The sequence below is a fragment of the Protopterus annectens genome, chromosome 6.part0, assembly GCF_019279795.1.
Source record: "Protopterus annectens isolate FY-2018-M chromosome 6.part0, PAN1.0, whole genome shotgun sequence".
Taxonomy (NCBI): Eukaryota; Metazoa; Chordata; order Ceratodontiformes; family Protopteridae; genus Protopterus; species Protopterus annectens.
Genome location: NC_056737.1, coordinates 480246647 through 480270091, shown reverse-complemented (window position 1 = coordinate 480270091; position 23445 = coordinate 480246647). Strand labels below are relative to the sequence as shown.

At 37.9% G+C, this 23445-nt stretch overlaps 1 protein-coding gene across 1 annotated transcript in view; it reads right to left on the bottom strand.

Annotated features, from left to right (window-relative positions):
• STARD9 (StAR related lipid transfer domain containing 9) overlaps window positions 1-23445 on the bottom strand; it is a 1457104-nt gene that overhangs the window by 755656 nt on the left and 678003 nt on the right. The gene's annotated exons all lie outside the window — the stretch shown is intronic.

The window sequence follows — 23445 nt, the reverse complement described above, 5'->3', positions numbered from 1 at the left end:
CAATCCTTTTACTCTGTGTACCTTTTATGAGCAGCAATCAACTCACTTGCTGGCATATTTTGTATTGAAAGCATTTATTCACCTTGGGAAGTGCTCCTGATAAAGGTCAGTGAAGCTATAGGAAGGTATGCCAGTTGCTCAGCAGCTATAACCTGTGCTGGCCAGTATGAAGTCAACATGTTTCCTGTAGGAAGCTCTTTAATGCTACACTTTGCTTAAAAACAAAGAATGACAAGTTGTGTGTGAAAAACATTTGGGTTTAATTGTACAATTCTAGTATCCAAAGGTAGCCTCCCTGGCCAAAGGGTACTCAAAAGTTCAAATACAGTTACAGAGGTGTTATCTTCACGACTTATCAATATTCCACATATCAAAAATTACAAACAGGTTCTCTGTATTCTGACCATAATATGTACTAGAAGAGAAAATGAACAAACTGCATATCAAAATGTTTTATTTCCCATCGATATCTTTAGCCTGCTTTATGATGGGTTATAATGCGCCTCTCGTACCAGTGATCATGTGACATGTGCACATGCAACATATTATTGAAAACAGCTTTTCTACCCTGCTGTTTGTTTAAAACTAAGATGATCATACATACGTATTCTCACTTATGCAACAATGTTTTCTGCACAGCTGTTTTATATTTTCCTTTCAATGTAAGGCTTTTGTAAAACAGAATAATGGACCATCAGGCAGCATCCTAAAGACACCAGCCTCTCAACATATGTCTGAAGTCAAGGTTACTAACTTCAGTTCATCTTAGTTTGGGAATGTATCAGAAATTATACTAAATGTGATTAAACGCTTAACAGGGAAGCATAATGCACATGAAGTACCTATGCAATTTAAGTCAAAAAAATACAGTACTGATACTAGCCATAAAAGGCAAGCCCCCAAAGTAGACATATCTGGATTCAATGAGAAAAGATCCACCAAAACTTGGGTGGTAGAAACTAGAAAATAAATGAGAAATTTACTGACACACAAAGACAATCCTCAAAATCTTCTACAAAGCTCACACCACTCACAAAAAGAGAAAAGTTCAACAAAAATATCTGAACTAATAAAGGATGATGGGAAACTTGTGTCACTGTTGAAGAATATATTCACAGCAGATCAAGAATGTAAGTGTGTATCTGTCTTATCTCCCAGAAATCATTGCTTGCTACATCTCACAGTCTTGCACCATGGCTAATGCAGACAACACCCCTGCACAAAGAAGGCTAAATCTGGGGGCTAATAAAAGATACAGCTCCACTGTAGTCAGCATTACTATGCTGCTAATAAGTTCTTTTGTTTTACCTTGTGCACAAATACATTTAAGTAAATATTCTACATAAACATTCCTGCCTGCCATAAGTAAACATGATCTGACCAGCTAATAACTTTTCACTGCACTATATTTAATCAGTTATTAAGTGCTTACATTCAAGCACATTACAGAAATAAAAAATGTCAGAGAAAAATGATGAACACGTGAATAAATATGTACATTAATGTGCTATGTATAGGTTAGGAAACTCATAGCACTACTACCAAAGTACAGCACACAAGTGCATTTTTCCTGGAATTACACAAGTTTTCAGCTTCATCACAGACTTACTTTTTTAAACATTACTTCTTGGAAACTTAAGCAAGCAATAATGCTTGACAGAGTGTGTGTTAATGTGTAATTAATGTCCACCTCTATACCTAGGGTTTCCACCTGTCCCATTATCAGCAGGACACTCACGGGTTGAGCTACCTTATCCCACTGCCCACTATGCAAAAGTAGAGGGGATTGAAAAGTCCCGCTCTTTGATCACACTGAATCGCCATGGAAAAGCAGCAATTACTTCTGGCTTTTCCATGGCAATTCAGTTATGAAACCAACCCGAACCTCCAGTTACAGCTATTCCCTGTTAGGTCAGGGTGCTTTCAATCTTACAACAATTGGCTGAAATTCATGAAGGGGGTGGGGATTGGGGCAGGAACAGCCCTACAAGGATCATAGCTGTAGAGAGGTTTACTTTTAGCACTTCTACAGCTGCACAAAAATAAGACTGAAAGTTGTCTTTTTTTTCCCTAACAGCTGAACCAGCCAGACAGTCACCTATAGAGCCCTCCATCCATCCATCCAGTCATTATACCAGCCAGCCATCCAGTCATCCTGCCAGCCAGCCATCCATCCAGTCATCCTGCCAGTCATCCCATCCATCCATTCATTCATCCAATCATCCAGCCAGTCAGGTATCCATCCAGCAAGTAATCCAGTAAGCTAGCCAGCAAGCAAGCAATCTAGCCAGCTACAGAACAAGCAATCCATCCAGCTAGCCAGCAAGCAGGCTACAGAGCCATCCATCCATTCATCCATCTAATTCAGCCATTCATCCAGCCAGCAAGCCACTCCAGCAACCAACCAGCCAGCTAGCCACTTCAGCAGCCAGCCAGCAGCCATCCATCCAGGCAGCCAGCCATTCATCCAGCCTGCTAGCCACTCCAGCAGCCAGCCACTCCAGCAGCAAACCAGCCAGCTATTGTACCCATAACTGCATCTCCATCACCATTCGTGTGATGATGTCATAGTAGAGGGTGTGGCCAGTGTCATATTGGCCACACCCCCATGTCCCACTTTGGCCCAATTAAAAGGTGGCAACCCTATCTACACCCCTGGAAGGGTGTTAATTACACATTAACACACACCCTGGAGGGCATTATTGTGCTTAGAAAATGGGCTCTCTGCAAAATTATTCTGTTTTACTTACTTATTTTTTTTTAAGTACTATATTATTTTTTTTATATATTTTTGATGTAAAATAGTTCTTCCGCCTAATGTTTCAAACTTGCTGTAGTATATGTTAATGGTATCAGAGGAAGCATTTTATATCAAAAATATATAAAAACATATGTTGCGGTAAGAGGTCAAGAGACATACCTCACAACCTCTTAAAACAAGAAATCAGGACAACGCCATAAATAATGGGGGAACAAAGGCCCCAAAATAGGTACAATTGTTAAATATTGCATTAACAGATATAGAAAGTTGATATCATAACAGGTTTTGCATTAGCATGCATTTCTGGATAAGAATGAAGTCTGAAATTCAAATGCCTGTCTTTATTTTCTGACTTCAATTCTTTGGCAGCAATTTACCAGAAAACCAATCTTTTATGAGAACCATACCAAAAATATGAAGCAAAATTCAGGACATTCTGCAATAATTTGTCCAGTTGAGACATATGTTGAGAGGTATGCAGACCTCTTTGCTGCTGCTGCCAGGGATTCCTCTCACTCTTCACTCTCTCATACACGCATGGTCTCTCTTGCTTTCATACACCCATATACTCTCACTCACAGACAGACATACACACTTTGTTATCTTAAGTATCTTTTCTTTTTTACTTTATACTCACTAAACAGCAAAAGCGCTGCTTAGCTAGTGTAAAATGATAGCTCAATTGATCTCACTATTCACTCTTTCTCTCTCTTATATAGTACACACACACACACAGTCTCTTATGCTTTCATCAAGATATTCACTCACACACGCAGACAGAAAAACACACACATACACTTTTTTCTGTTTATTTTTTACACTCACTAAACAGCAAAAGTTCCGCTTAGCGCGTATAAAATAATAGCTCAGTCAATCTCATTTTCACGCATGCATACACTTGCACACACTTTTTTTTTCTTTTTTTACATTTTACACTCACTAAACAGCAGAAGTGCTGCTTAGTGAGTGTAAAATAATGGCGGTTGTTAGTTTTTGTGCAAGGTCCATGTCAGCATATCTGCCGTTTTTCAGTGGGCATTACTTCTACATTAACACCCTGCTTGAGAATGTTCATTCTCCAATCAGGGTGCTGATGTAAAGTTTGCCCATTCTCTAAGTGTAATCAATGACCAGGATAATTAATTTATGCAAAACATATGTGTGTCAAAGCATTCTGTACATGCCATGCCAGTTTATCTGCCTGGTACTTGAACATCTATTGAGGGTAGTTGCCTGCCTTTATGTTATGCTTTTAGAATATAATTCTAAAACCCAAAAGATAAAAATTACAAAGCAGTAGCAAAATAATGTCAATGACAAAATGAGACATTGAGAACAGACAAAATATTCACAAATCTGCAGGCAAGCCTGTTAAAATGGACTCAGATAAAATACAATAAATTTACGGTTAAATATATTGTGGAAACAAAGCTGCAAAATATAAAAATAAACAGTATTGTGCACATAACTTTTCTGTGGCTACACCTGACACATCTCAAAGAATTACCTTGATCAACATAATTGCAGTTTAGCATAAAAAGCTACAGCAGGATAAGAAAAGTACTTTCATTCTCACATGCAGATGGAAGGTTGCATGCCGTAAAATAAAATTATGTATTCACCTTTCTGTTGATTGTGTTGGTCTCACTAGTTCTATGACCTACTTAAGGGAAGCCTTGAAGTGATTATTTAAACAGATTAGAGAAATATTGTCGAAGGATCTTGGGAAAAAACTTCAATGCAATTCAAAAAGATAGGTGACAGAAAACAAAGTTTGCCATGGAAAAGAAATAAAAAGAAATAGAAAGGAAGAGGATGGAAGAAAAACAGCAGTGAATGTTTGGCAGAAGTTATGTCACAGGCTCATTTGTAAATAGTAGCCTATCAGTCTGCAGACCATTTCAAACTTAGCCAATAAAAAAGGCCAGAACTGAACTTTGTACTTTGTATCTGTGAGGTTAAGACCTCAACCATTATGCCCCCTAGGAATAAGCTGAATTAATACAACACAATGCTGACATGTTGAAAAAAGAAATGCAGTATTGTTTATTTACTGATCTGTATTGGGTTAATCCTACTAGGCATAACCTATTTCAGAAGAGATCTGGGGTGATTATTCCTACTTACTATGGTTACCTTGGCCAGAACATTCAGAACACTGGGGAAACTCTTCTACTCTTCTCTGACCCTGTCTTTACACTATAGATAAACATTTTTTTTTTACCATTTCTTTTCACCTTCAAAACCAGGTAAAACAATATATTGGAATACTGCAACAGTGATTTCAGTTAGGGCATCCACCTGTTCCGATACCCAGGCAAGAACTGGCTGCAACTAAGTGCTAAATGAAAAAAAAACTGTGGTGAAGAACATCTTTGCAAACTTCAAAGGGCCATTGGTAAGACTTTTCTATGCAGGAGTTGAGAATACTGCTTTTAACAGATTGTCCCATTTGAGATTATAGTGTGAAGCCATTTGATTTTGTGACCAAAGAGAGTTATACAGCTGGGTAGAAAAAAAAAGTCTTGTGATGATGTACTTAAACTTAGCTGGAAAGTTTGGCTGTGCAAAATTTCAATTAAAAACTTGCACCTTGGAAAAAAATGTGTTTTACAAAACTATACAAAGAGGGAAACACCGAGGTATACAATTCATAATGGAAATGTCTGAAGAATTAATAAAATATTTAAAAGTGAATTGTGAAATTTTTTTTTTTTTAAACAAAAACATCTATTACTTATGACATACACAATCATATATTTATATAAATGAAAAACCATATTGACATATTTTTAGTTACGAAAATTACACATAAATTGTAATCTATCCAGGTATTGTCAGGCAAACATTACTTGCTCATTCAAATCCAACCTTTTTTTAGACCTCATTCTTCCCCCAGAACGTTATTCTGCATGTGTTGTTCCCAAAATTCTCATTTATTCTATGTAATTTGCTCCTACCCTTTTCTAAAAATCCCATTTCCAGTAGTTTTATCTCTGCTACTGTATTCACTACCTCTAGTATAGTTGGTTTAGATTCCGATTTCCATTTTCTTATTTATTTTTTAGGCAGCCACCATAATCATACTCAGCAAGGCCTTACTATGTCTAGGCAATTCTGATTCTGTATCATAGTTATAAAAACATTTCCTTAGTTATATCAATTTGCTCACCCAGTACTTCTGGCAGTAGTTTGCAGGCAATTTTTAAAGTCTGTTAACTCATTACACTCCCAAAAATATATATTTCCAATTACCTCTTTCTTCCCCATCACACCTCCAACATGTGCTGTCTACCCGAGGAAATTTTATTTGGAGTCTACTTGGGGTGTAAAAACACCTAAGTAAACACTTCAAAGCAAAGATCCTAAATAATCTAAACTCTGTTGTACTGTATATTTGGGAGGCATACATATATCCCCCCCATTGTTTCTTTGTAAATTGCTTATTCAGTCTCTTCCCAATCTTTCTAATGTCCTCTGACTGAGTCTTATAGTAATTATGCAATATTGTATATGATCTACTTATTATCCCTTTTTTTAAAATAACAGCTTCTAGATTCTACTAAAAACTCTACCAGTGCTGGTCTTTCACTTAGGATCTCCCCATTTCTTTTTCTTTGCCTATACTCTGATATCAGTCCTTGACAGGGAAAGTGATCGCTAGCCTGCAGTCCAAATAAATTATTGACCTTTTCCCATTCTACTACCTTTCCCACTCCAATTACTTGCTCCCAATACCTTGGTTCCTTTGCCAATTTTCTTCAATACATTTTAGCCTCCTCTTGCCTATTATCTGTATCTCTAATTGCAGTCATCCCTATCAGCAGACTCTCTTTTCTTCAATCCCATGTTGGCTTAGTTCTTTGAATACTGTCTGCTACTTTATGAATATAATATCCTGTATGAGTATTGTTATTCACCTTAAGGATCTGTATCCAAAATCCTAGCCTCCCCTTGTTTCTAGAGCTTACCCTCTGTTTCATCATTATCCTTTTCCACTTTGAATTATAGCTTTCTCCTTGTGCTATGTATAGGAGCATTAACTATGTAGCTCTGAAATACCCCTTCAAAATAGGTAATCCCAAACCACCTTGCTCTATTAGAAGAATCAACTTATTGCAGAGCTTCCAATTTCTCAGTTTTTGTGTTCTCTTTTAATTTATTCTCTTCTGACATATCCTAAGCTGACACAACAGAATCCATTTTTTTTAATCCATACTCCTAAGTACTTCATTTTATCATGTCCCCATAAATATGGATGTTGCTGAGCCAATTCGTGTGTGGGTACATAGTTTACTGCTACTGCCTTTGTTTTAACTTCATTAATTTTGTACCCCAAAAAGACTTGAAACTGTCTCAAAATGTTCCACAACACTGAAATGTCACAAAAGGCATAAAATAATATCATAAAGCCAGCTTTTCTTGACTACCATACCAACTATATTCTTGAATTTCTGAGTCCCTTATTTTCTTTGCCAGTTGTTCTAAATACAACACAAATAACAAAGGAGAAAGACAACAACCCTGCCTGGTTCCCCTGCTCAAACAGAAATCATCAGAGAGGAACCCACCCACTTTACTTTTTGCCTCCAATCCCGCAAATATCCTCCCAAACAATTTTATAATTTTATCAGGGAATGCAAATGCTTCCACTGCCTTACTCATAAAAACCCAGATTACACTGTTGAATGCTTTCTCTGTATCAAAACCCACTAATGACAGTGACAAAATCACACTGATCTATATCAATTTTGGCATCACCTTTGCCATTCTTTCAGCCATTACAAACACTTTATAATTATGACTTGGAATTGAAATGGGCCTGTATAAAGCTGGATCGGATGGGTCTTTACCATCTTTAGGTATTACAGCCACCACCACTTTCTTCCAGGATGTTGGTGCTTCTCCTTTTATTAAAATGCATCTTCCAGATCTTTCATTTTATTCCCAAACTTCCACAGGAATACCATCTACTCCTGGAGTCTTTCCTGTAGATTGGTTATACATCACTGTATTATCTCATCTCCTCTTATCCTGTTAGTACTTGATCACCACCTACCCCTAACTTTGGCATATTTAATTCTTGCATAAACATTTACATTTGTACCTTTTCTTGATTTCTATATTTTTCTGCTTTATATAGATTTTCATAAAATTTCCAAAATATTTCTAGTACCTATATAGGATCTCTTATTTTCCTTATTATAGGCTCCCTAAGCTTGGCAACAATCCATTCTACTTTCTGTTGCCTGAGTCATTGTGCTAAACATTTTTGTACTCTGGAGTTGCTATCAAAAAAATTTTTCTAATCTCATGCATCTTTATCAAGGTTAGCCCTTATTTTCTGTTTAGCATTCTGCAATTGTTCTTCTTATTCCATAAGATTTCCTCTAGTCTGCAATACTTTAACTTTTTTGTCAGTCCCTCTAAATAATTCCCGATACTTTTTAACCAAATCTCTCTTTCTTTAATCTCAACCATATTTTAAACTCCACTTTAATTTTATGCCATTCCCTAGCTATATTTTCAGAAGAAAATCTTTAATAACTACTGAATAATTTCCACTACCCATTCCTTAAATTCCTCTCTTTTCAACAGACAGGTGGCTAAGTGCCAGTGTCTCATTTTTATTTCATTACCCTGCATTTTTATTTTAGTTATTATTAGCACATGAACTGAAATAGTTATTGGATGCATTGTCAAAACTTTAATGCAAATGTTCCTGTGAAATATAAGTTGTTTAGCCTATCCAAGGTTTTGTATTTTGGGGAATAATACATACATTAATTCTTAACTTCTTCTACTGAATTCACATCTTCCATGCCAAATATTTTCATACATTTCTTCAAAAATCTAACCTGTTTTATCATCTTTTCCCTTCTGAGCTCTCCAGATATATCCTCACTACTGCAAATCAAACTGCAGTCCCACTTATGAGTAATATGCCCTGCAGTAAGATGACTATTTCTCCCAGAATTTTCTTAAGCTCCGTTATAGCAGTTTTAGGTGGAATATAAATACATGACAGAGTAATCCACCTCTCTTGCCAAACGCTTCTTAGTACTAAAAATCTACTGTTATTATCTCTATTCTCTTCTTTCATTATTGGAGCCCTCTTACAATTAATATAAGTACTCCCCTTTTCCTTTGTCCCACATATTCTGCTGAATTGCCATACTGAAGTTTTCTTTATCAAATTCACATGCTCATTTCTTTTCAAATGTGTTTTTTGTAGCATAGATATTTGCACTCTACATTTTTAGTTGTCATTATGTTTAGAACGTATTGATCCCACCTGTTATGTGTAACAGCTTTTTTTTAAGTCTAGTTCCAGGTTTTGTCATACATGCATACAGTGTTGGGCAGGTTGAATTTTTTATAAAGTTTGTCACGCCCATTTGAACCTATGTCACATCTTACAAAACTTTTTGTTTTAGTGAAAAACCTCAAAAAGAAAGAAAAAAACAACAAACACCCCCAGAACACCCCTAAAACCTATTAACTTGGTCATAAAACATAAAAATTTGTACATCTTCAAATATTGAAGTTTCTCTCTCTTCTATTTAGAACAATTGTCCCAGACTGACAGCCACACTGACAGACTTGGATTAGCCTATAAGAAGGATTACCCAAACATTCATGGTACAGCTTGCTCTTTTAGTAAGTGCTGTCTATTTTTGTTTTATCTTTATTTCTCCCCCAGACTGGAAAAAACACTTGAATGGTTTCAGAAAACATCATCTCCTAGCCATTGAAAGAAAGCCACTGAAACTAAGAAGTATTCCGTTTTTATTACCTCTTATCAGATTGGCTCCATCAAGAATGAGAACCAGAAAGACAGATACCTCTACAAGCAATCATTTACTTGCTAGAGGAAAACCTTTTATTATATTCAGTGTTCTTTTTTATTTATTTGCTTTCCCCTAAAACTTATGAGATCAAGCCAAGGGTCTTAACCCAGTCATTCCCCTATGCAAGAGTAAGAAAGCACACATAAATTTGTCTTGTACCATGCTCTTTTGACCAAGCTTTTCTTTTTTTTTTTTTACATTACAGTGCCTAACTTTGTTAAAACTGAACAAGAAGAGAGGAAGAGGGGGAAAAAAAAAACAAGGGCACCTGTTTACTTTAGTATCTCTATTACACTCAAAAATAACTGAAAGCTTCACGTTGTACCATGCAAATTATTTCATGCATTATAAAAATACTACTAAGAACAAAATTTTGTTTTATTAGAATTAACTGTTTCTCCCCCCCTTCTAAATGTTCTTCTAAACATTAATGACATGAAGAAGTGCATATGCTTTGGATCCCTTACAAGTTTAACAGTCAAAAAAGTCCAATATTTCCAGGTTTTCTTGTCATCAAGTTTCACAAATATAACTAATGCCTTATAATCTTACATTTATTTGTCACTTTCTGAGCTGCTGGTTTTCTTCCTGTTGAGCTCCATCTCCCAGATCCAGTCTCTGCTGTATTTCCAATGTACTTCTGGTTCCTCTAGTCACATCTTGTAAGTTTTCTGTCTCTCAAGCATTTTCTTTTGAAACATTGGAAAAGGTTTCACTGGCAAAGTCTCTCTATGGACTTTATTACCAGAAGAACAAGAAGCAGAATCTGTTTCTGTTTCATAGCTTACTTTTTGTTGGACAAAGTTTTATATTTCCTCCTTAGCATGTTCAGCATCAGAAAAATTATTCTAACCCTCCAGGAAAAAATATTCTAAAAATAACTGGATACATCAGCTTGAATCTCTCTTGCGTCTCAACATTTCCTGATTAGTGGAATAAATTTACTCCTGTTTTGCTTGGTGTACAGTGAGTAATCATTTTCCACACTTTACTGTCTCTCAATTTTAGTACTTTGCCCTTCTGCCACAGTTTTGTCAGAATCAACTCTTTCTGTTGGTAGGCTTGCATCTTTACTATTAAAGTTCTAAGATGCTTTTTACTGGCCACGTTTGGAGCATACACATGAGGTTCTCATTTAATTAACACCTCTTGCTGTGGAATACCAATCTAGTCACTTACTTGTGCTTACATATACTTAATACAGTCTGTTCCTTCCAGCTTCTCTGGTACAACAATTACTCCCAGGTTTTCAATATGTGCCCTGTCCTCTAATTCTATTATTTATGAAACATCTCTTCTTGAACAGTCTCATATTCAATCAGCCTTTTCTTCATTTCGGCCTCTGATTTTTGCAGTTTTACCACCTCATCTGAATATCTGTTTAAATCTTCTTCCATGTTTCCAGCCTTTTGTTATTTGAGTTGATATAATCTTTAAATGTTTCACAGTCAGCTCTGAGTACATGTGACTTATTTTTTATTTTAATAACTTTTCTGAATCAGGCCCATGTAGAAACCAATACTGAAGAATAAAGTGAAAGGCTGATATAAGTGAGAAAGAAAGTGAAAGAATTGTGACTCAGGGTAAAGAAAAAGAGCAAGAAAAAGGATTAATGGTAGAAGAGATTCAGATACAAAAACAAAAGCAGTATAGTGGGTTGGGAAAGTGAAGAAGATGGAGATGGGGACTCAAAGGGGAAGAACAAGAGTAGAAAATTGAAATTTACTGGAGGGTGAGAAGAAAAAAAGTTGCAAAAAAGGGAAAGGGATAATTTAGGTATTTTGGGACTAAATGGGAACAGTTTAAGAAATGAAGTGAGGCTTTGATGGTTGTTGAATGATGAGAGATTAAAAAGAATGTGTTATGTTTGCAGGATACAACCTACATTCAACAAGAAAAAATAGAAAAATAATGAAACTGTAGCAGTTTAAAAATGATATGGTCAGAAAGATACAACACACACTCTGGGGTAGGAGGATCAATAAGAGAAAAAGTAAAATGATTGGATGTAACAACTGTAATAGAAGTAAGAGTCAAGAGTTGTGACTTGAGTAAAAAATGGAAATTGTGTGTGGGAAAATAGTAATACATGTGCATACAAACACGTTTGTTTAAAGAATTAAAAGAATAGGTGGTAGTAACACATCAATAGTAATGATTGAGGACTTTAATTGTAAGGTAAGAAAATAAGTAAAAATATTGCAAGATATAAAGATAATACAAGAATAAGTGATGCAATGTGGAAACTTGAAAATATAAGTAGAGAGAAGTCATACAAAAGGTGAATTTTTAAAACAGAGCTAGATTAAGTGTTATGAAGGAAGTAGCAGGTAGTGAAAATATGATTATTTTTCAGATCATAGGGCAGTATAGGCTGTGTTGGGTGATAATGAAATAATCACTTTTTTCTTTTTCCTTTTTAATAGGGGATGTGAGTGAAAAACAATTAAGAGAATAGGTACTAGGGAAAGAATACATGGCAAAGAGTATGTTATGGAAGTTAAATGAAATGCTGAGTAGTGTTTAAATAGAAATGTAAAAAAGACTTTTCTGGAAGCAGACAGAAGGTTAAAAAGTAAACAGGAATATGATAACTTGGTGAAATCCTTTGAGAAAGGAATGAAAGAAGAAAGTACTAGAATAAGGGAAATGGAAAGGAAATTGTATGATTAAAAATAAAGAAAAATGAAGCCAATGTTGTACATGTCGAAATATTTTTTAAAGGAAAAGAAGGAAGAAGTTTCACCCTTTTTAGGAAAGGTTGTAGCAAGAAAGGATGGTATGATGGATGAAAATGTAGATGCGAAAGGGGTAGTAAAATGTAAAGTAGTAGTTATGGAGACTGAAGAAAAAAAACTGTGGAAACATAAAAAAGATGATGAATGGGGAAGGTGGAAAGTAAAGAAAATTTTGGAAAGAACAAAATCAGAAGAAAGAACGGAGTTGAAATTAGATGATTTTATAATAAAGAGAGGAGGAATCAGCACCAGGCTAGGATGGATTAAGTTACAGATATCATAAAGGGTTGATGCTGAATGAATGGTTAGAGGAAGGGAGAGCATGGAAAAATGCATGCTGGGGCAATTACATTTACACAAAAAAAGCTAATAAAACTATTAAGTACCGAAGAGGAATACTGATAAAATCTTTATGCAGCTAATGCAAAGAGAATGGGTAGGTATTGTTTTGGAATTCATGATACGGAAAGGGGTACATGCACATGGAGCAAAGGAAAATGTGAAGGGAATGTTAGAATAAAAATAGTAATAGATTTTATTTTATGGGGCAATGAAGATGTAAGGTTGGTTGCATGTGTTATACCAAATGCATCAGAAAGTCATGGGGCAAGGAGATTATGGGGTTGGATAAAGTATTAAAGAATTGTTATGAGATGTCTTTGATGCTGGCTATGGTAAATAGTTGGTTAGGAAAGAAACTAAAAGGTGAAAACAGATACGAAACAGTTGTCCAATGAGTAATTTATTTGTGTTAGTGATGAACACAATAATACAAACATGTACTAGTGAGAGAACCAGGAAAGGAAACCGGAAATAGGAAAAGGTGTAATACTGCGTTTTTCATATGCAGATGATTTAGTTATTTTAAAAAGATATATATAGTATGGATGAGGAATACTGTGAGAAGGATGGAAACAGGGTTAATTTACACTAGAGTAAGGTTAAATAAGGGACACATGTCAATGTTCCTAGTTCAGTCTTTTGACATTTGCTCTTGTGAGCTTTAGTCCTTTTAATAGCAAACTTTTAAATACATACATATTGGGAAAGTTGAGATATTTGAAGAATGTACCTGGACAAATGGAAAAATAACTAGTAGATATTTCTTCGTTTTATTTAGGGATTAAGACTCAAGGCAGTTAGAAATGAGCTCTATAACAAGGAAAAAAGAGGTTTAAATAAAAAAATTGAGTTGTATATTTGGCACTTTTTGGGTATGAAAAATATGAAGGAGAAGGAAAGTAGCTTGGTAGGGAAAGTCAAGTATGTTAAACACAGAGAAATGGAAAAAAATTAAAAGGCAAGAAAAGTAAAAAGGAAAAGATGTTGGGGAAAAAAAGAATATAAATTTATAGGAAATTAAGATTGATGATACAAAGGAATGGAAAACATGATAAAGGACAAATATTTTAATATAGCCATGGATACGGCACATGGATGAAGTTAAAAAAGTGATAAAAAAGAAGAGAAAGATTTGAAAATATTTATGAGGCTGTAGATACTGTAAAGAGTGGTATGGAATAAAAAGTAATGGAGCAGAGAGAATGTAAAGATAGTTATGAAGGGGAGTACTTTATAATTTCGAAATACTGAAATGTCGAATTTCAGTATCTCGAGACTATAAAGCCGAATGTTTACAATAGCGAAAGTTCATAATCGCGAATTAGAATATCTCGATTTCGCGGTTATGGCCTTACGCTACATAATGTCCGGGATTGTGTATTGATGGTGCGCAGTGCTGTGTGTGGATCTAGGTGTTATGTCAGGTAAGTGAGTGTTTTGTAAGGGTTTTGAGTGGGAGCTAGAGTGCATGAGTGTGCTGATATGTTTGGTGTGTGTGTGAGGGACTGGAGAATGTGCGTGTGTGAGTTTGCTTATTTCCTGTTTGTGCGGGAGGCACAGCCCCCCCACATGGGGGGTGCAGGGGGGCTTGCCCCCCCGCTTATGTGTGTATGAGTTGTGTATGTGTGTAGTTTTGTTTAGCTTGTGATGTGGGTGTTGCGGTGTATGTATGGTGTAGTGTGTGCGGTTTGTTTGGTGTTTTGAATTTCGCGGTTTTGAGTTCGGGGTTTTGGGGATTCGGTTTCATGGTCTCGAGATACTGAAATTCGATATTTCAGTATTTTGAGATTATGAAGTGAATCCTTATGAAGAACTGATATGGCACTTTTTTTGGATTTTAAAATAATGAAAATTCTTTTGAAATTTTGTTTTTAAATAAATATAAGTAGAAATCTTTTTGAAATATAAACATGGATATAATGTACGGGAGATTATGAAAAAGAAAAAGAAATATGAAGTTGACCAGTGCAATAGAATACTGATGGAAATGCTACAGACGTTGTGGAAAAGATTATATTTATCTTTAAAATAATACCAAGACTGGGTGGTTAACATGGACATGTTACTGTTTTAACCCTGTAATTTCCTATCATTTCAGAAGAAAAACAAATGACAAAACATTATCTACAAAGTCCAACAGAAAATTACTGTGTAGGCTCTCTTTACAAATTTATCAGATTAAAAAATGTTACAATAAACAAGATTAGAATAATCTCTTTCTAGATATCTCAACCATGCCAACCCTCTTTGTATAAACTGTTGCTTATTACATACTATCTCTTTCTTCATTTCCCTAATCTTGTCAATTATGCTGGCAACCTCCTCCTTTCTTGGTGGTGGAGGTGGCTTGCTTCTTCCACTTACTGGTAACAGCTTTTTTTTAAACTAAGGTGACTGACAACAACTATTACTGACTCTGACAATTTTTCTTCCTTACATAGTTCCAGAAAGTAGTGCTTTGCATTATTTCCAGTCCTTATGTTCTGTATATCCCTTCTATTGTCTGTTAAGGAACCACATTTCAGCTTGCTAGATGTGCTTTGGCTATCCTGACTGGTGTATAAAGTACTTGTGAAGAAACCTCCAAGCAAATATCCTAAATTTTCTTGACCTCAGTGCCTTACCCTGTATAATACAGGTACCTGTCAAATCTTCGAACGCTCAAAATTTCGAACATTACATGGTCGAGACCAAACGTTCGAAATTTTGAGTGCTCAAAGATAGACTTTCAACAGCAAAGTACAGTGCAGATAGGGAGAATTTCCCTTTCTGCACTGAAGTGCAGTCTTGGAGTTGATATATTTAAGTAGGGGGGTGTGGGGGGTGGCACATGGGTGCTTTCCCCCCTGCCTACACTGTTAAAAGTGTTTTTTTCTGTGTTTTCTTCTTTTTTTTTTTTTTTTTTTTTTTTTATGTACGAACATCCAAATGTCGAAAATTTGGTCTCGACCATGTAATGTTCGACATTTTGGATGTGCGAACATTTAACATAGACCCTATAATACATGTCTTTTCCCACCAATGTTGAGTGACCTGTGTGTCAAGTACTGCTTTCCAGCCTGAATTTTTCTGTCTAGCTTTAACCCAGTTCCAGCTCTGTAATGATTTATGGAAGTGTGAAATTATTCCTTTAACCTATTCTTTTCCTTTCTTGACTTTGTTAATGAAGAAGAAAGCAGAGAGAGTGTTACTTGGGGATATATGTCCTTTTTATTAGTTAAAATAAACACTGTTTAAATGGTGGAGTGTATGTGCTTCAGTCATCAAGGTTTAAAGTGTCACATGCTAATGTTGCAATCTGTGCAAGGGGTGTATGTAAATGACCATCCTGACACATTGCCCAGTTAAACAACCTACACAGAACAGTCTACACAGATGCATTAATTATACAAATCCTGGATAGGTCAGGGAATGAAAGGAATTTGTGTGTATGGCACTCTTGCCCTACAGACCTATGCCTTGCAGTGGTGGGAATCTGTGCAGGGTGAACAGGATCTGCTTTACTCTGCAAAAAGAGTCAATGATGGTAAGTTGTGCTGTATGTGAATGGGAGTGTATTAGCCTGTCTACCTGTATGTCATTATATGTGTGAAAGCAATAGGACAGTGTATGAGTGTGTGCTCTTGGACTGGGGACCAGTGCCTGTTTGGGATCCTCTTAGTACCTGCAGTGCTCTCCAGTGCCTGTTTGGGATCCTCTTAGTACCTGCAGTGCTCCATTGTATTGTTGTTTCAAATGCATAATAGTACCATTCAGTCATGTATATTCCTTGGTAATGATATGCTGCCCTATTGGGAATGTGGGAGTACGCAGTGCAGCAGATCTCAGCTCAAGGGAGGAGGGTGAGTTGCTCTGTAGCACCGCTTGCTATGGATATTTATTTATTGACATTGGAGTACCAGGGAAGTCCGACTGGGTAACAGCCTATTTTAAGCACAGGTCCAGGGAGAAAAGATCCAAAGTATATGACAAAACATTTTAAGAACAATAACTTTGCAGTCTTTAAAAATAATACTGAAAACAATTATAGTTTAAATTACACCAAATTAGACATAATATGAAAACACTGGTTAAGAATAGGTACAAATTATATGACAAGGACTTAATAGTTAAAGAAATGTTAGCCAGTTTATTGACAAATGAAAGGTAAGTTGATATATTACACACAGGAATTATAATGCGAAGTGAGAGAAAAGCAGGCTTATGGTACATTTAGGGAGAAAACCAGGTGAGAGAAATTGGTACAAGAAAGGAAGTGACTGAAGGGAGGCTAAGGTATGAACAAGTGCTTGTTCACGTTTAGGGATATAGTTCTATAAATAAATGGTCCTATATATTATTTTCTAATGAACTCAATGAAACATGGTGAACATGCAACACGTTTTTTGGACCATTCATTTATTATTATCTAGAAATTTGGTTGGAATTTGGAGAAGATGAAACTGGAGAAATTTATAAATGGTTAAATGAGCATCTCCTAAAGGCAAAAATAACAACACTGGCAATGAAGAAAGTATGTATTAGTTACTACAATATGAATAGTGAGTAACATTTACAGAAATACTTAAAATGGATTTTTTCTTCGCACAAAGGGTTTGGAATAGGGAACCAAGCCGTATTTATAAGACCCTAATGAAGTATTAGGCACAATGTTTAGATAATGAGCAGATGATTGTTAAAGAGGAAATGCACAGAAGGTAGACAATTGGAAACAGGAACAAAAGTTTGTTGTACAAGGTGGGAAAAAGAAAAAGTTTCCACTTTTTAAAAATGATGCTGCAAACAGATATTTTGATGTTGGAACGTAAAGTTGAAAGTAGAATATCTTGTAAATCAAATAAATGAATAATGGATAGGTTGGGGAAGTACATACAGAGGATTTCTGGGAAAGAAAGGTAGATGACATAACAATACAGTTTATAAAAGTAATTAGAAAAATCACAGTAGAAAAGAGATCACCTTAGAAAAGTTGGCTCTAGCTCTGAAGACATTTAATGGAAATAAAGCTTTAAGTACAGATGGAAAATTGTTTTTATAATTATATTTATGTAAAGTATTTTTATAAATAAATTTAAATGAATGAATGATGAAGAAATTAAAGATAATAAGGGTGGGAGATAAATATGACTCATTTCATATGGTAAAAAGACAAAAGGAATATTTTATTTAATTGGAGCTGTGTTTACTGAGCAACACAAACATTTTTTTTCTGAAAACTGTGCAACCTACATCAACTATGGTACTGAAAAGAACTGTATAAGAAGTGTTGCATGGACCTTTAATATGGGAAATAAAAATAATTTTAATAACAAATGTAGTAGCACACACCACAGTTATGGAGAAGGAAGAAAAATGGTAGTTTGCAATGATTCCCAAAGGTGTTGGAGTTAGTTAACAAAGAGATATGGAATATCTTTAGGAGTGGATTTGGCAAGTAGTTTATAAACATATTCTGAACGGCTAATGAAATGTATTTATCTCATTGGTTAAAGGCTTGGGAGGATAAGCCAAGGTGTAAGACAGGGCTGTCCTATTAGTATATTTTTATTTGCAGCTCTAAAGACAGGGGTAATAAAGAATAGGGATAGTAGTGCTGAGAGAGTCTCAGAAATTCAAGGAGCTAGCTGAGACACAGTCACAGAAATCAAGCTGCTGACCATACTAAGGTATACAGATAATGTCATTGTTAGATAAGAATGTACGTCGACTATCAATTGTCTCATCTAGAGCTGAAAATATTATAAAACTGGGTTGAGATAAAAAGTCAAGAAGAAAGGTTTTGGGGATGGGGTCAAGATATAGGAAGGGCACATTTTTACAAAAAGATTTATTAGAGGTTCTAGGTAGGATTTGGGGGTAAGAAGGGATTATACACCAAAAATGGATGAAGCCGATAAACAGGATACCATATATAGCTACCCTGTGGACCATAACTGCTATATGTTATAAGAAAAATGTATATATTTAAGGGATATTTTTGTGTGGTAAAATTAAATTTGATTATTTTTTTTTGGCTAATGAAATAAAATTAAACTGCCCCTGCTATAAAATTAAACTGCCCCTGCTATTTTCAATAAGTGCTCTTAGACCTTGGTTTAAAATATCATCTACAGGTCAGAAACTCAGCAGTGCAGCAACACTCTCTACATATAGCAGTACAATACTTGAAAGAGGAATCTAAAGATGTGGAGTAAGAAAAGAACCAATATCCTTTTGATCTTCAGGTACCAAAGGTGAGCATACCACATGTTAATCCACTGACATTGACCAATACAATTTTTTTTACCTGAACTACAGATGTTAAGTTGTCCAATCTTGCCTTCGTTGTTGCTGGATGGGTTCGGAGCCGATCCTCGGCTCTGACTCGGCCATTTACTATAGCTCGAGAGCTCTTTACTGGCTTGAGGATACCCCTTATACCAGAATGCCCAGCGCCAGCTACCCAGATCTAGTTTGCCGCTTCAGCTGCGAGGTTGCATTGATACTACTGGCTCAGGCTTAGCATAACTTTTTTCTCTTCTTACAACTCAGTAATTTACCTGAAAAGTAGTATTCTCTTCACTTTTCTATAGTAGTTTGTCAGTTATTTAGTCCTACACCCCTTATCTCGTCTTTGCTGTGATTGTCTTGTGCTGTGTTGGCCATCACTCCTTAGTCGCTAGGCCTTCTGTTGTTTCCTGAACACGTTTAAATTACAGAGTCCCCCCCCCCCTTTAAGGACAGCTGTTTAAGTTAGAGGCCATCTTTTAAGGTTTTATCAATATAATTTTTATTATTGTAGTGCGTCTGTTTGTATAGTATGTTTAAGGAAGTTAAAACCTCAGGGTTCAAAAAGTGCGACTCATGCTGTCAGAAGATGTCTCTGACAGATGGACACACTAGTTGTGTTTATTACTTGGGGGCTCTGCACCTGCAGGACTCTTGTGAAATTTGTCATGCCTTTAGTCCAAGGGTCCTGCAGGAACAGAAAAACAAGCTTATCCTCCGTGGATTATTAAAACAGGATTCTCCGTCTAAAGCATCTCAGACAGCGAAACCTTTAAAACCAGTCAAGCCATCGGCTCCATGTTCGGAACAGACCTGTAAGCTTGACAAATCAAGTGTTTTGGTGCGGGCTGGCAGCAACAAGACTACCCCTCGTTCGGCTCCAACTGTTACCTCGGAGCTGTCTCGGAGCCACAAAAGAGCTAGGTCTCCTTCTTTGGAGCCGATTCGCTCTGTGCCACAATCACCATTACTCCAAAGCAAATCCAGTCATCAGTCATCTTCCCACTCCTCTCGATCCATGATATTATCAGACCATGATGTGGAGAGAGTGGTCAGTAAGTTGCTTAAGTCACAGGCCCTTGATAAAATGCTTTTGAGCCCACCTCAACAGCCTTCGGCTCCATCCGCTTCGATTTTAATTCCTCCTCTGACTATACTTAGTTCGGTGCCGGAGTCCATGGGTGCTCCGATAGTGGTTCCTTCGGCTCCGATGACATCCTCATTGGCTCCGACGATGGCTCCGATTATCTCGATTCTTCCACCCATCGAGGTATCTGGGTGCTGAAGCTTGCTCGTCGGCTCCGAGGGGGAAGAGTGGCATCGGACCCTTGTCCGACCCCACTCTCCCTCAAGGAGCATCGGCTCAGTTGAGCTTGGCTCCCACATCGGCCTCGGAGCCGTTGCCCTATGCGCAGGGCAGTGTTCCAGTCTCTTCAGAGCTGGAGCCCTCCTTGTGTTGAGACCGTGGTGCCTTTGAGGTCATGCTGAGAGTGCTGTCCCCACAGACGGCTCCACTATCGGTTCCATCGGCTCTGTCCCCCTCGGTGCCTGTGACAACCTCTGCTCCTCCTCCAGCTCCAAATAGTAGGAAACCTATGCCCCAAGACACCCCATTGGGTAAATCCTCTTCTTCTGAAGCCTCCTCAGAGCATTCAGGGTAGGCTCCCTGGAAGAAGAAGTGCAAGAGGAAGCACCTAGACTCCCCTGAGTCTGTCACCTCAGATACAGACCTGGATGAATTGGAGGGGTCCCCAAGGTCCCCTCTGAAGAGGTTTCCTTTTTGGACATCCTTGAGAATCTCAGGCAGAGGTTTAGTTGGGCTTCCCTAGCCCCCTCCGAGGACGAGTCTGCATATCTGGATGCATTTGGTTCCTGACCTTCCACTACCTGGGTGTCTCCGCCTTTTGATCCACTCATGTCTGTAGTGTCTCGAAAGGCTTGGTCAGCTCCAGATTCCATGGAATCAGTCCCGAGGAGACCCAATAAATTCATCACAGCTCCCCAAGACAAACAATTTTTAAGTAAAGGGGTCCCAGTTGATGCCATCGTGGTAGCAGCAGCCACAAAGAGAGAGTTAGCTGAAACCTCCATCATTTCATCCACAGAATAAAGACTCTTGTACGATGGACAGATATGGGAAGTGAATGTTTTCTTCAGCGACCTTCTCCCTTAGGTCCCTGAATTATCTTTCCCATTTTACTAGGCTTCAGAGGGATCTCCTAAAAGTGCTTGTAGAGACCCTACAAGATTCTACAGCTGAGGGAGCTTCAGCCAAGGTAGCTACCCAGCTTGTGACTCTTAATTCAATAGTCAACTCCTCCATGAGGCTTATTTCATACACAGCCGATGGAGTGAGCAGATCTGCGGGAACAGGAGTAGCTCTTAGAGGAGACATTCTTGGCTGCAGCTGTGTCAGTTTGCGGAACCTTTCGGAGCGTCCTTCACCAATACCTCCTTCGATGGCTCCTCTCTCTTTGGGCCTCAGGTGAAAGACATGCTTACCAGGTACCAGCAGGAAGGCAAGACTCTCTCTGATGTCAGAGTCCATTTTTCCACTCCTACCAGACCATACCCAAAAGGTCAGAAGGGTGGAAACGTGGTTTCAAAAATCCCAGGGACCCTTGCCTGATGCACGTGGTGAATTTTAACCCAGGGGCAGAGGGGGAAATAATAATGGCAGATGCCACCCTCATGGCAGAGGGGGTCCACAACATCAGGGTGACAGAGATACGTTCTCTTCCAAACCCTATCAACATCCCTGAAGGGGTGCCCGACTGCTCAACTCTGGAGGCAGTTGGGGAAGGCTTTCATTGTACCCAACCGCCTGACAAAATACTACAAAAGACAAATGGGTACTAGCCATTATATCCGGAGGTTACAAGATTCCCTTTCATCAACCCCCTTGTGTTTCAAAAAATCCATCCCAGATGTCCCACCCAATCTAAGGGATCAAGCAGTCACAGAAGTTTCAAGACTTCTAGAAAAAAGAGCCATCCAGGAAGTCCCCGCAGACCAAGTAGGATCCAGAACTTACTCAAGATTCTTTTTAGTGCTCAAAAAGACAAGGGACTGGAGACCAATTCTGGATCTCAGCAGGTTAAACAAATCTGTAGAAAAAGTAAAGTTCTGGATGGTAACACTTCAGTCCATTCTCCCCTTTCTAGGTCAGGACAATTGGATGTGTTCCATAGATCTTCAGGACGTGTACTAGCATATAAAAATGGACAGACAGTCCAGGAGATTTCTACGCTTCTGGCTAGGGGCCAGTCATTACCAATTCAGGGCTTTGCCCTTTGGCCTCACCACAGCCCCCAGGGTGTTCACCAAATGCATGGCAGTAGTCACGGCTCACCTGCGACGTCAAGGATTCCAGGTGTTTCCTTGTCTGGACAACTGGCTCCTCACTGCTACCACCAGGCTACAATTTACAGAAGCACGAGATTACACCATCACATCCTGTGCTCAACTAGGCATCACAATAAACTTTGAAAAATCTGCCTTGTTGCCCTATCAATCTATTACATACATAGGAGCAGAGCAAAACACAAGAAAAATTATTGTAAAATTACCTCAGGAAAGAGTTACCATTATTCGAAAACAGGTGTCAATTCTCCTGAGGAGCAAAAGAATTCAAGTAAAATATGTTCTTCAAGCTCTAGGGTCCATGGCAGCAGCCATTCTTCTAGTTCCCTTAGCACGCTTTCACATAAGAATCCTTCAGTGGCTTCTTTTCACGCAATGGTCCTTCCAGGAATTACCCATGTCTCACATCATAATTACGGAATCTTGCAAAAACAGACTTTTCCTGGTGGATGGTCTCCCCACTTGTTACTCAGGGCAGACCTTTCATGGAATCCCTTCTGGTGGCCACAGTGAACACGGACACTTTCCTGATAGGGTAGAGGAGGGCATTCTCTAGGGAACACCATCCAAGGTACTTGGCAACCTCATGAGTACCACTTGCACATCAACGTCCTGGAGATGAGAGCAGTGCTCTTAGCGTTGCAAGCTCTTCAAGACTCTCTCCCTGCTGGGACTATTGCAATACAGACGGACAATATGTCAGTGGTTTGGTACATCAACAAACAGGGTGGAACCAGGTCTTACTCCTTGTGCAAAGAGGCCCTCAGACTGTGGCAATGGGCGATTTCCTCCCAACGTTTTCTGGCAGCAATGCATATCCTTGGGACATCCAACATAATAGCGGACAGGCTCTGCAGGGCTATCCTAATGCCTCATGAGTGGTCTCTGAAACAGGAAATTGTTGATCTTATTTTCTGCAAATGGGGCCAGTCTTGCTGCAATCTCTTTGCCTCTCCCCTCAACAACAAATTCAGCAGCTACATCTCCCTCATTCCACCTCCAGGTCAGACTCCCAAGGACACTCTAGTCCACAATTGGCTTCAGGGACTCCTTTATGCATTCCCCCCTTTCCCCTAATTCCAAAAGTCATTCAGAAAGCAAAATCTTTGGGTTGCAAAATGAT